General features: G+C 38.1%; 2 long non-coding RNA genes across 2 annotated transcripts in view; one reads left to right on the plus strand and one right to left on the minus strand.

The window, feature by feature from the left end:
- The window catches only part of LOC113610755 (uncharacterized), a 40600-nt gene that overhangs the window by 20627 nt on the left and 9144 nt on the right, over positions 1–10829 (plus strand). Inside the window, exon 2 of the long non-coding RNA XR_003429205.1 lies at positions 2112–2290. This is a non-coding gene — a long non-coding RNA (uncharacterized LOC113610755). The remainder of the gene's footprint in view (positions 1–2111; positions 2291–10829) is intronic.
- The window catches only part of LOC113610756 (uncharacterized), a 29197-nt gene that overhangs the window by 8051 nt on the left and 10317 nt on the right, over positions 1–10829 (minus strand). The gene's annotated exons all lie outside the window — the stretch shown is intronic.

Raw genomic sequence — 10829 nt, forward strand, 5'->3', positions numbered from 1 at the left:
ATATATATATATATATATATATATATATATATATATATATATATATATATTACTTGGCTGTACACCTGAAACTAACACAACATTGTAAATCAATTATACTCCAATATAAAATAAAAATTTAAAAAAGCAGATGTGGTATATATGTACAATGCAATACTATTCAGCCACGAAAAAATGAAATTTTGCCATTTGTAGCAACATAGATGGACTTGGAGGGCATTATGCTAAGCGAAGTAAGTCAGAGAAAGTCAAATACTGTATGATATCACTTATATGTAGAATCTAAAAAATAAAACAAATTAGTAAATATAACAAAAAAGAAGCAAACTCAGAGATATATCGAACAAACTACTTGTTACCAGTGAGGAGAGGGGAGGGGCAATATAGGAGTTGGGGAGTGGAAAGTACAAACAATTCGTTGTAAGATAGCTGAAAGACATATTGTACAACATACATATTGGGGAAAATAACCAATATTTTATAGTAACTGTAAATGAAAAGTAACCTTTAAAGTTGTATAAAAATTAAAAAGAAATTTTAAATAAAATTTTAAAAAGATTCAGAATTCTCAGAATATTTGAAAAAGTGGATGTGCTTTTCTCTAATTTTTACCTTAATCAATGCGCTTTTTAAAATGTGAGAAAGTATAGGGACTTCCCTGGTGGTCCAGTGGGTAAGACTCCACACTCCCAATGCAGGGGGCCCGGGTTTGATCCCTGGTGGGGGAACTAGATCCCACATGCATGCCACAACTAAGAAGCCCACATGCCGCAACTAAAAAAAAAAAAAAAAAAAAAAAATCCTGCATGCTGCAACTAAACATGCCGCAGCGAAGATCCTGCGTGCCTCAACTAAGCTCCAGTGCAGCCAAAATAAATAAATAAAAATATATTAAAGATGTGAGAAAGTATAAACACGTAAGGGAAGATGGGGAGAACAAACTGCGGCGCCACAATTTATAACACACACACATAGACAAACATACAATGAATGAAAAATCTTATCTGTTAATTCAGGTATAATGTGCTTTATTACTTAACATAGATCACAACTTCCTTTGTTAATCATTAAATATGCATTCATGGCATCATTTTCAAAGTCTTTTGTCATTCTCAACCCAAAATGTTAACCCACCCTTCATTGCTGCCTTTCGTTTATTTTCAAACAGATCTGTGATGTAAACAACTTTGTGCTCTGCATCTTTTGGGGTATGGAGTCTCAGCTCACCTGAGGACAGGTGGTCCTGCCCTGTCCCTGGGTAGTCCTGTCTGTCAAGTGGGCCCTGAGAGGAGAGGGGGCTAAAGGACCTGAGGACTAAGGGTACCTTTGGGAAGATTTCTAAGGGTGACCTCTCACACATCCCTAAACCCACCACATGATTTCCACCAACCAAGCAGCATCTACCATAGGCAACAACAAGACAACACCTATTTCAGGAGGAACTCGGCCCCTAGGAATCAGGCCCAGGGAACCTGCACTTCTGGAAATTCTCTGAAGCCTTCACACTACTCAGTGGTCTCAGGTGTGCTATGCCTGATCTCTTATCTCAGTGCTACTGAACATGGGTCTGAGGGAGTAACATCTGCATGAACAAGAAAACTCGTAAAAGATGTCGTTTTTTGAGCCCTACAGGAGTTTCATAACTTAGAGTGGGGCCTGGTTCCCCGCAAATTTGTACGCACTTTAAAGCTTCAGAAGAAACATTTGCTATGTGGTTCCCATGCAATTTCCCATTAGTATTAGTGATGAGTATTTAGAAATAACATCACCTGTGCCCTCCCCACAGAGTCTGTCTATTGATCTGGGTGGGAGCATCCGAGTGTTTTAACTCCAGGTGATTCTAAGGTTAGGCCCGGTTTAAGCCCAAGCCCAAGGGCTACTGGTACCTGGTGATAGTTGTTTGCAGTCTTCAGTCCTTTTGCCTTTGGGGAGACATTGGTGTCTCCTCTACATGAGATTGGAAAGGGCAGGTCAGTGTAGCCAACTTACTCTGTGCTGTAGCAGAAGTTTTGGGGCATCTGTGTGAGGGGAGAGCATGTGTCGGCAGGAAAGAAAAAGCTCACAGTTTGGTCTCCATGCAGGAGCTCATTGTTCCTGAATCTCTTTTTCAGGTTGCTGTTTCAGCATTTCAAGGTCCTGTAGCCTGTTGGTGTTGTGGGAAGAGGTGAAGGAGCTGTGCTGACGGCACTGAGGCATATTTTCAAGATCCCAATGTGATTCCTCAACATCATATCGATGAGAAAACGACCCAGAGCAGGAGGAAGGAGAGGAGGAAATGGCAGCTTCTCAGGTAACTGTCCTGTCCTGGGTCAGAGGCTCTGTCTGCTTTTCCTTCTGAAATGTCATGGATTAAGAACCTACAAATCTTTAACTCTCTACTTCTTATGTGCCTAGCAAGGTCATTTTCAACTACTTACTTTTTTCCTTCTTGTGATAGTCAGAGTCAGCACTTTAGAATACTTCTACCCTGCGTTCCAGAGCCCTTTCCCCATTGTCTGCATCCAGGCTCCCTACAGAGCGTGGAGAATGACATCCAACTATTGAAATGATTCCCTTTGTGGAAGATCTACATGGGAAGGCATTAATATCCAAAATTCCCTAAGAGATAATTTTGGATGATGAGCTATTAGTGAAGAAGGGGGGCTTCCCTGGTGGCGCAGTGGTTGAGAGTCCGCCTGCTGATGCAGGGGACACGGCTTCGTGCCCCGTTCCGGGAGGATCCCACATGCCGCGGAGCGGCTGGGCCCGTGAGCCGTGGCTGCTGAGCCTGCGCGTCCAGAGCCTGTGCTCCGCAACAGGGGAGGCCACAACAGTGAGAGGCCCGCGTACCGCAAAAAAAAAAAAAGGGGGAAAGTGAAATGATTAATGTACATCTGAATGCAACAGTTTATCACACCAGGATTAAGTAAATGCACTTTTGGTCTTCCCTGGTGGCGTAGTGGTTGAGAGTCCGCCTGCCGATGCAGGGGACACGGGTTTGTGCCCCGGTCCAGGAAAATCCCACAAACCGCAGAGCGGCTGGGCCCCGTGAGCCATGGCCGCTGAGCCTGCGCGTCCGGAGCCTGTGCTCCGCAACGGGAGAGGCCACAGCAGTGAGGGGCCTGCGTACTGCAAAAAAAAAAAAAAGAGAGAAAATGCACTTTTCTTTTTTTTTAATTTTTAAAAATAAATTTATTTATTTATTTTTGGCTGCGTTGGGTCTTCGTTGCTGCCTGCGGGCTTTCTCTAGTTGCGGTGAGCGGGGGCTACTCTTCGTTGCGGTGTGTGGGCTTCTTGTTGCAGTGGCTTCTCTTGTTGCAGAGCACGGGCTCTAGGCGCACAGGCTTCAGTAGTTGTGGCACATGGGCTTAGTTGTTCTGTGCATGTGGGATCTTCCCAGGCCGGGGCTCAAACCCGTGTCCCCTGCATTGGCAGGTGGATTCTTAACCACTGCACCACCAGGGAAGTCCCAGAAAATGCACTTTTAAATGGGATAGCATTAGTGATCTAGATAACACAAAGTTCTGAAAAAAAAAAGTAGGAGAGACTTGCTCTCTATATTTATGAGAAAGACTTACTATTTAAATACACAATTAGAGTTAGGGAACATGAGAAGTATATGTGGACTGAAATTTGCATAAACTTACATTTTTTTCATGATCGTTTCAGATTATGATTTTCTTATGTATTTTCACCGAGAATACAACAGCAGTGATAATGTCTTGCGTGCTTCAGTCACCTGATAATCATTTGTCCCAATACACCTGATGTTCACTGGTTTAGGTGCTTTCTGCAGATTCCTCCATGATGTTCAAATAGTTCTTTTATCTTTAATAAGGGTTTTGTGTGATTCAAGAAGTGTGTATAAACCATCACAGTAAATCTGGAAATTCCTGTGTCTTCTTAGTTTTCCTTTGTTTGTACTTTGTTTTTCAAAAATGAACATTTTCACCTTTCTTTATTAAAGACATTGGCTTTACAAGTGGAAGTTGTAAAGTGGAATCAGTCAAGCCTTGTTCTTCTAAGTTTCCATTATACTCCACACTCATGTAACAGACATAGTCTTCTTTATCACTTTGTATTTTCAAAAAAGTTTACAAGAATCATATTGTTAATGTATGCTCAATTGTGTTAAATTTCTGAAATATAGCTCAACTCAAATGATAAATATTTGCTAAGAAATCAGGGATTCAGAACCAATAGCTCTACCTTACTTTATATCATTGTGTGTGTCTCCCCTAGTGTATTTATAAAATACAAATTTTTGCTGGGAGGTTTTTGAGAACTGATTCAATCTCCTTAATAGTAATTTGGCCTGTTGAGATTGTTTTATTTCTTCATGATTCAGTCTTTTTATTTTTAAATTTTTTCTTTATTTAGCCCATTGATTCTTTAGGATCGTGTTGTTTAATTTCCACATATCTGTAAATTTTCCAGATTCTTCCTGTTGTTCATTTCTGGTTTCTTACCATTGTAGTTGAAAAAATACTTAGTATAATATCAGTCTTCTTAAGTTTGCTAAGACTTGTTTAGTGACCCATCACATGATCTGTCCTAGAGAATATTCAGTGTGCACTGGAGGAGAATATGTATTCTGCCCCTGTTTGATGGACTGCTCTGTTTTTGTCTCTTAAATCCATTTGGTCTAATGTATAATTCAAGTTCAGTATTTCCTCATTGATTTTCTTTCTGGATTCATTGTTGAAAGTTGGGTATGAAAGATCCCTACAATTTTTTTTTGTATTGTCTATTTCTATCTTCAGATCTGTTAGTATTTGCTTAACATATTAAAGTCCCCCACTGTTAAGGCGTATTTATTTATGATTGTATTCTTGATGAATTGACAATGTTATCATTATATAATGACCTTATTTTTGTTGTTGTTGCAGCTTTTGGCTGATTTTTTTTTTTCTGTCTTGTGTAACTGTAGCTACCTCTGCTTTCGGTTGGTTTCCACTTTTATGGAATATCTTGTTCCAATGCTTCACTTTGAGCCTATTTGTGTTTTTAACATTGAAGTGAGTCTCTGATAGGCTGCTTATAGTTTCATCATGAATTTTTATCTGTCTAGCCACGCTATGACTTTTGACTAACGAATTTAATATATTTATGTTTATAGTGATTATTGGCAGGTAAGGACTAACCAATGCCATCTTATTGTTTTCTGGATGTTTTGTTGTTTCTTGTTCCTTTCTTCCTCTTCTGCTTTTTTTTATGAATTAGTGATACTGTGTAGTGGTATATTATGATTTCCTTCTCTTTATTTTGTGAATCTACTCTAGGCTTTTGCTTTGTGGTTCCATGAGGCTCACAGAAAACATCTTATAGATATAACACTCTATTTTATGTTGATAACAATTTAACTTCCATCACATACAAAAAAATCTACTCTTTTACTCCCCTCCATAAAATTTTGTGGAGTTTAGCTCTTTGTATATTGTTTATACATTAAAGTGATTATAGCTGCAGTTATTTTAATCATCACATACTTTAACCTTGTTAACTGGTTAACACACCACCATATCACATTATTAAAGTATTCCTACCTTAACTATATACCTATGTTTACAAGTCTATTGTGTATTCGCATATGTTTTCATGGTACTATTTAGTTTTAGCTTGAGAAACTCTTTTAGAATTTCTTTTAAGACAGAACTAGTGATGATGCACTCTCTCGGCTTTTTTTTTTTTTGAAAGAGTTTTTAATCTCTCCATTTAAGAGGGACAATTATGATGGAGACAATTATCCTGGTTGACTTTTTTTTTTATTTGAACAATTTGAATCTATTATCCCACTCTCTCCTGACCTGTGAGGTTTCTGTTGAGAAATCAGTGGATAACCTTATGAGGGTTCTCTTATAAGTTACAAGTTCCTCTCCTACTGTTGTTTTTAAGATTTTGTTTTTGATAGTTGACAGTTTTACTCTAATGTGTTTTGGAGAAGATTTTTTTTTGAGTTGAGTTTGTCTGGTGCCTATGAGCTTCATGAACTTGGATATCCAAATCTCTCCCCTGACTTGGAAAGTTCTTAGCCACTATTTCTTTTTTTTTTTTTAACATCTTTATTGGGATATAATTGCTTTACAATGGTGAGTTACTTTCTGCTTTATAACAAAGTGAATCAGTTATACATATACATATGTTCCCACATCTCCTCCCTCTTCCATCTCCCTCCCTCCCATCCTCCCTATCCCACCCCTCCAGGCGGTCACAAAGCACTGAGCTGATCTCCCTGTGCTATGCGGCTACTTCCCACTAGCTATCTACCTTACGTTTGGTAGTGTATATATGTCCATGACTCTCTCTCCCTTTGTCACAGCTCACCCTTCCCCCTCCCCATATCCTCAAGTCCATTCTCTAGTAGGTCTGTATCTTTATTCCTGTCTTACCCCTAGATTCTTCATGACATTTTTTTTCCTTAAATTCCATATATATGTGTTAGCATACAGTATTTGTCTTTCTTTTTCTGACTTACTTCACTCTGTATGACAAACTCTGGGTTCATCCACCTCATTACAAATAGCTCAATTTCGTTTCTTTTTATGGCTGAGTAATATTCCATTGTATGTATGTGCCACGTCTTCTTTATCCATTCATCCGATGATGGGCACTTAGGTTGTTTCCATCTCCGGGCTATTGTAAACAAAGCTGCAATGAACATTTTGGTACATGACTCTTTTTGAATTATGGTTTTCTCAGGGTATATGCCCAGTAGTGGGATTGCTGGGTCATATGGTAGTTCTATTTGTAGTTTTTTAAGGAACCTCCATACTGTTCTCCATAGTGGCTGTACCAATTCACATTCCCACCAGCAGTGCAGGAGTGTTCCCTTTTCTCTACACCCTCTCCAGCATTTATTGTTTCTACATTTTTTGATGATGGCCATCCTGACTGGTGTGAGATGATATCTCATTATAGTTTCGATTTGCATTTCTCTAATGATTAATGATGTTGAGCATTCTTTCATGTGTTTGTTGGCAGTCTGTATATCTTTGGAGAAATGTCTATTTAGGTTTTCTGCCCATTTTGGGATTGGGTTGTTTGTTTTTTTGTTATTGAGCTGCATGAGCTGCTTGTAAATTTTGGAGATTAATCCTTTGTCAGTTGCTTCATTTGCAAACATTTTCTCCCATGCTGAGGGTTGTCTTTTGGTCTTGTTTATGGTTTCCTTTGCTGTGCAAAAGCTTTGAAGTTTCATTAGGTCCCATTTGTTTATGTTTGTTGTTATTTCCATTTCTCTAGGAGGTGGGTCAAAAAGGATCTTGCTGTGATTTATGTCATAGAGTGTTCTGCCTATGTTTTACTGTAAGAGTTTGATAGTTTCTGGCCTTACATTTAGGTCTTTAATCCATTTTGAGCTTATTTTTGTGTATGGTGTTAGGGAGTGATCTAATCTCATACTTTCACATGTACCTGTCCAGTTTTCCCAGCATCACTTATTGAAGACGCTCTCCTTTCTCCACTGTACACTCCTGCCTCCTTTATCAAAGATAAGGTGACCATATGTGTGTGGGTTTATCTCTGGGCTTTCTATCCTGTTCCATTGATATATATTTCTGTTTTTGTGCTAGTACCATACTGTCTTGATTACTGTAGCTTTGTACTATAGTCTGAAGTCACAGAGCCTGATTCCTCCAGCTCCGTTTTTCGTTCTCAAGATTGCTTTGGCTATTCGGGGTCTTTGGTGTTGCCATACAAATGGTGAAATTTTTTGTTCTAGTTCTGTGAAAAATACCAGTGGTAGTTTGATAGGGATTGCATTGAATCTGTAGATTGCTTTGGGTAGTATAGTCATTTTCACAACGTTGATTCTTCCAATCCAAGAACATGATATATCTCTCCATCTATTTGTATCATCTTTAATTTCTTTCATCAGTGTCTTATAATTTTCTGCATACAGGTCTTTTGTCTCCTTAGGTAGGTTTATTCCTAGATATTTTATTCTTTTTGTTGCAGTGGTAAATGGGAGTGTTTTCTTGATTTCACTTTCAGATTTTTCATCATTAGTGTATAGGAATGCCAGAGATTTCTGTGCATTAATTTTGTATCCTGCAACTCTACCAAATTCATTGATTAGCTCTCGTAGTTTTCTGGTAGCATCTTTAGGATTCTCTGTGTAGAGTATCATGTCATCTGCAAACAGTGACAGCTTTACTACTTCTTTTCCGATTTGGATTCCTTTTATTTCCTTTTCTTCTCTGATTGCTGTGGCTAAAACTTCGAAAACTATATTGAATAACAGTGGTGAGCGTGGGCAACCTTGTCTTGTTCCTGATCTTAGTGGAAATGCTTTCAGTTTTTCACCATTGAGGACGATGTTGGCTGTGGGTTTGTCATATATGGCCTTTATCATGTTGAGGAAAGTTCCCTATCTGCCTACTTTCTGCAGGGTTTTTATCATAAATGGGTGTTGAATTTTGTCGAAAGCCTTCTCTGCATCTATTGAGATGATCATATGGTTTTTCTCCTTCAATTTATTAATATGGTTTATCACATTGATTGATCTGCATATATTGAAGAATCCTTGCATTCCTGGAATAAACCCCACTTGATCATGGTGTATGATCCTTTTAATGTGCTGTTGGATTCTGTTTGCTAGCATTTTGTTGGGGATTTTTGCATCTATGTTCATCAGTGATATTGGCCTGTAGTTTTCTTTCTTTGTGACATCCTTGTCTGGTTTTGGTATCAAGGTGATGGTGGCATCGTAGAATGAATTTGGGAGTGTTCCTCCCTCTGCTATATTTTGGAAGAGTTTGAGAAGGATAGGTGTTAGCTCTTCTCTAGATATTTGATAGAATTCGCCTGTGAAGCCATCTGGTCCTGGGCTTTTGTTTGTTGGAACATTTTTAATCACTGTTTCAATTTCAGGCCTTGTGATTGGTCTGTTCATATTTTCTCTTTCTTCCTGAATCAGTCTTGGCAAGTTGTGCGTTTCTAAGAATTTGTCCATTTCTTCCAGGTTGTCCATTTTATTGGCATAGAGTTGCTTGTAGTAATCTCTCATGATCTTTAGTATTTCTGCAGTATCAGTTGTTACTTCTCCTTTTTCATTTCTAATTCTATTGATTTGAGTCTTCTCCCTTTTTTCTTGATGAGTCTGGCTAATGGTTTATCAATTTTGTTTATCTTCTCAAAGAACTAGCTTTTAGTTTTATTGATCTTTGCTATCGTTTCCTTCATTTCTTTTTATTTCTGATCTGACTTTTATGATTTCTTTCCTTCTGCTAACTTTGGGGTTTTTTTCTTCTTCTTTCTCTAATTGCTTTAGGTGCAAGGTTAGGTTGTTTATTCGAGATGTTTCCTGTTTCTTAAGGTGGGCTTGTATTGCTATAAACTTCCCCCTTAGAACTGCTTTTGCTGCATCCCATAGGTTTTGGGTCGTCGTGTCTCCATTGTCATTTGTTTCTAGGTATTTTTAAATTTCCTCTTTGATTTCTTCAGTGATCACTTGGTTATTAAGTAGTTTATTGCTTAGCCTCCATGTGTTTGTATTTTTTACAGGTCTTTTCCTGTAATTGATATCTAGTCTCATGGCATTGTGGTCGGAAAAGATACTTGATACAATTATGTGTATTCTGTTGGTTTTGGATGGAGTGTCCTATAAATATCAATTAAGTCCATCTTGTTTAATGTATCATTTAAAGCTTGTGTTTCCTTATTTATTTTCATTTTGGATCATCTGTCCATTGGTGAAAGTGGGGTGTTAAAGTCCCCTACTATGAATGTGTTACTGTCAATTTCCCCTTTTATGCTGTATTTGCCTTATGTATTGAGGTGCTCCTATGTTGGGTGCATAAATATTTACAATTGTTATATCTTCTTTTTGGATCGATCCCTTGATCATTATGTAGTGTCCTTCTTTGTCTCTTTTACTAGTCTTTATTTTAAAGTCTATTTTGTCTGATATGAGAATTGCTACTCCAGCTTTCTTTTGGTTTCCATTTGCATGGAATATCTTTTTCCATCCCCTTACTTTCAGTCTGTATGTGTCTCTAGGTCTGAAGTGGGTCACTTTGTAGACAGCATATATATGGGTCTTGTTTTTGTATCCATTCAGCCAATCTGTGTCTTTTGGTTCGAGCATTTAGTCCATTTACATTTAAGGTAATTATTGATATGTATGTTCCTATTCCCAGTTTCTAAATTGTTTTGGACTCGTTATTGTAGGTCTTTTCCTTCTCTTGTGTTTCTTGCCTAGAGAAGTTCCTTTAGCATTTGTTGTAAAGCTGGTTTGGTGGTGCTGAACTCTCTCAGCTTTTGCTTGTCTGTATAGGTTTTAATTTCTCCATCGAATCTGAATGAGATCCTTGCTGAGTAGAGTAATCTTGGTAGCAGGTTTTTCTCCTTCACCACTTTCAGTATGTCCTGCCACTCCTTTCTGGCTTGCAGAGTTTCTGCTGAGAGATCAGCTGTTAATCTTACGGGGATTCTCTTGTGTGTTATTGGTTGTTTTTCCCTTGCTGCTTTTAATATGCTTTCTTTGTATTTAATATTTGACAGTTTGATTAATATGTGTCTTGGCATATTTCTCCTTGGATTTATCCTGTATGGGACTCTCTGTGCTTACTGGACTTGATTAACTATTTCCTTTCCCATATTAGGGAAGTTTTCAACTATAATCTCTTCAAATATTTTCTCAGTCCCTTTCTTTTTCTCTTCTTCTTCTGGAACCCCTATAATTTAAATGTTGGTGCGTTTAATGTTGTCCCAGTGGTCTCTGAGACTGTCCTGAGTTCTTTTCATTCTTTTGTCTTTATTCTGCTCTGCAGTAGTTATTTCCACTATTTTATCTTCCAGGTAACTTATCCGTTCTTCTGGCTCAGTTATTCTGCTATTGATCCCATCTA

This window comes from Aethalodelphis obliquidens, unplaced genomic scaffold (assembly GCF_003676395.1).
Source record: "Aethalodelphis obliquidens isolate GAN/ISIS:26980383/991018 unplaced genomic scaffold, ASM367639v1 scaffold65, whole genome shotgun sequence".
NCBI lineage: Eukaryota > Metazoa > Chordata > Mammalia > Artiodactyla > Delphinidae > Aethalodelphis > Aethalodelphis obliquidens.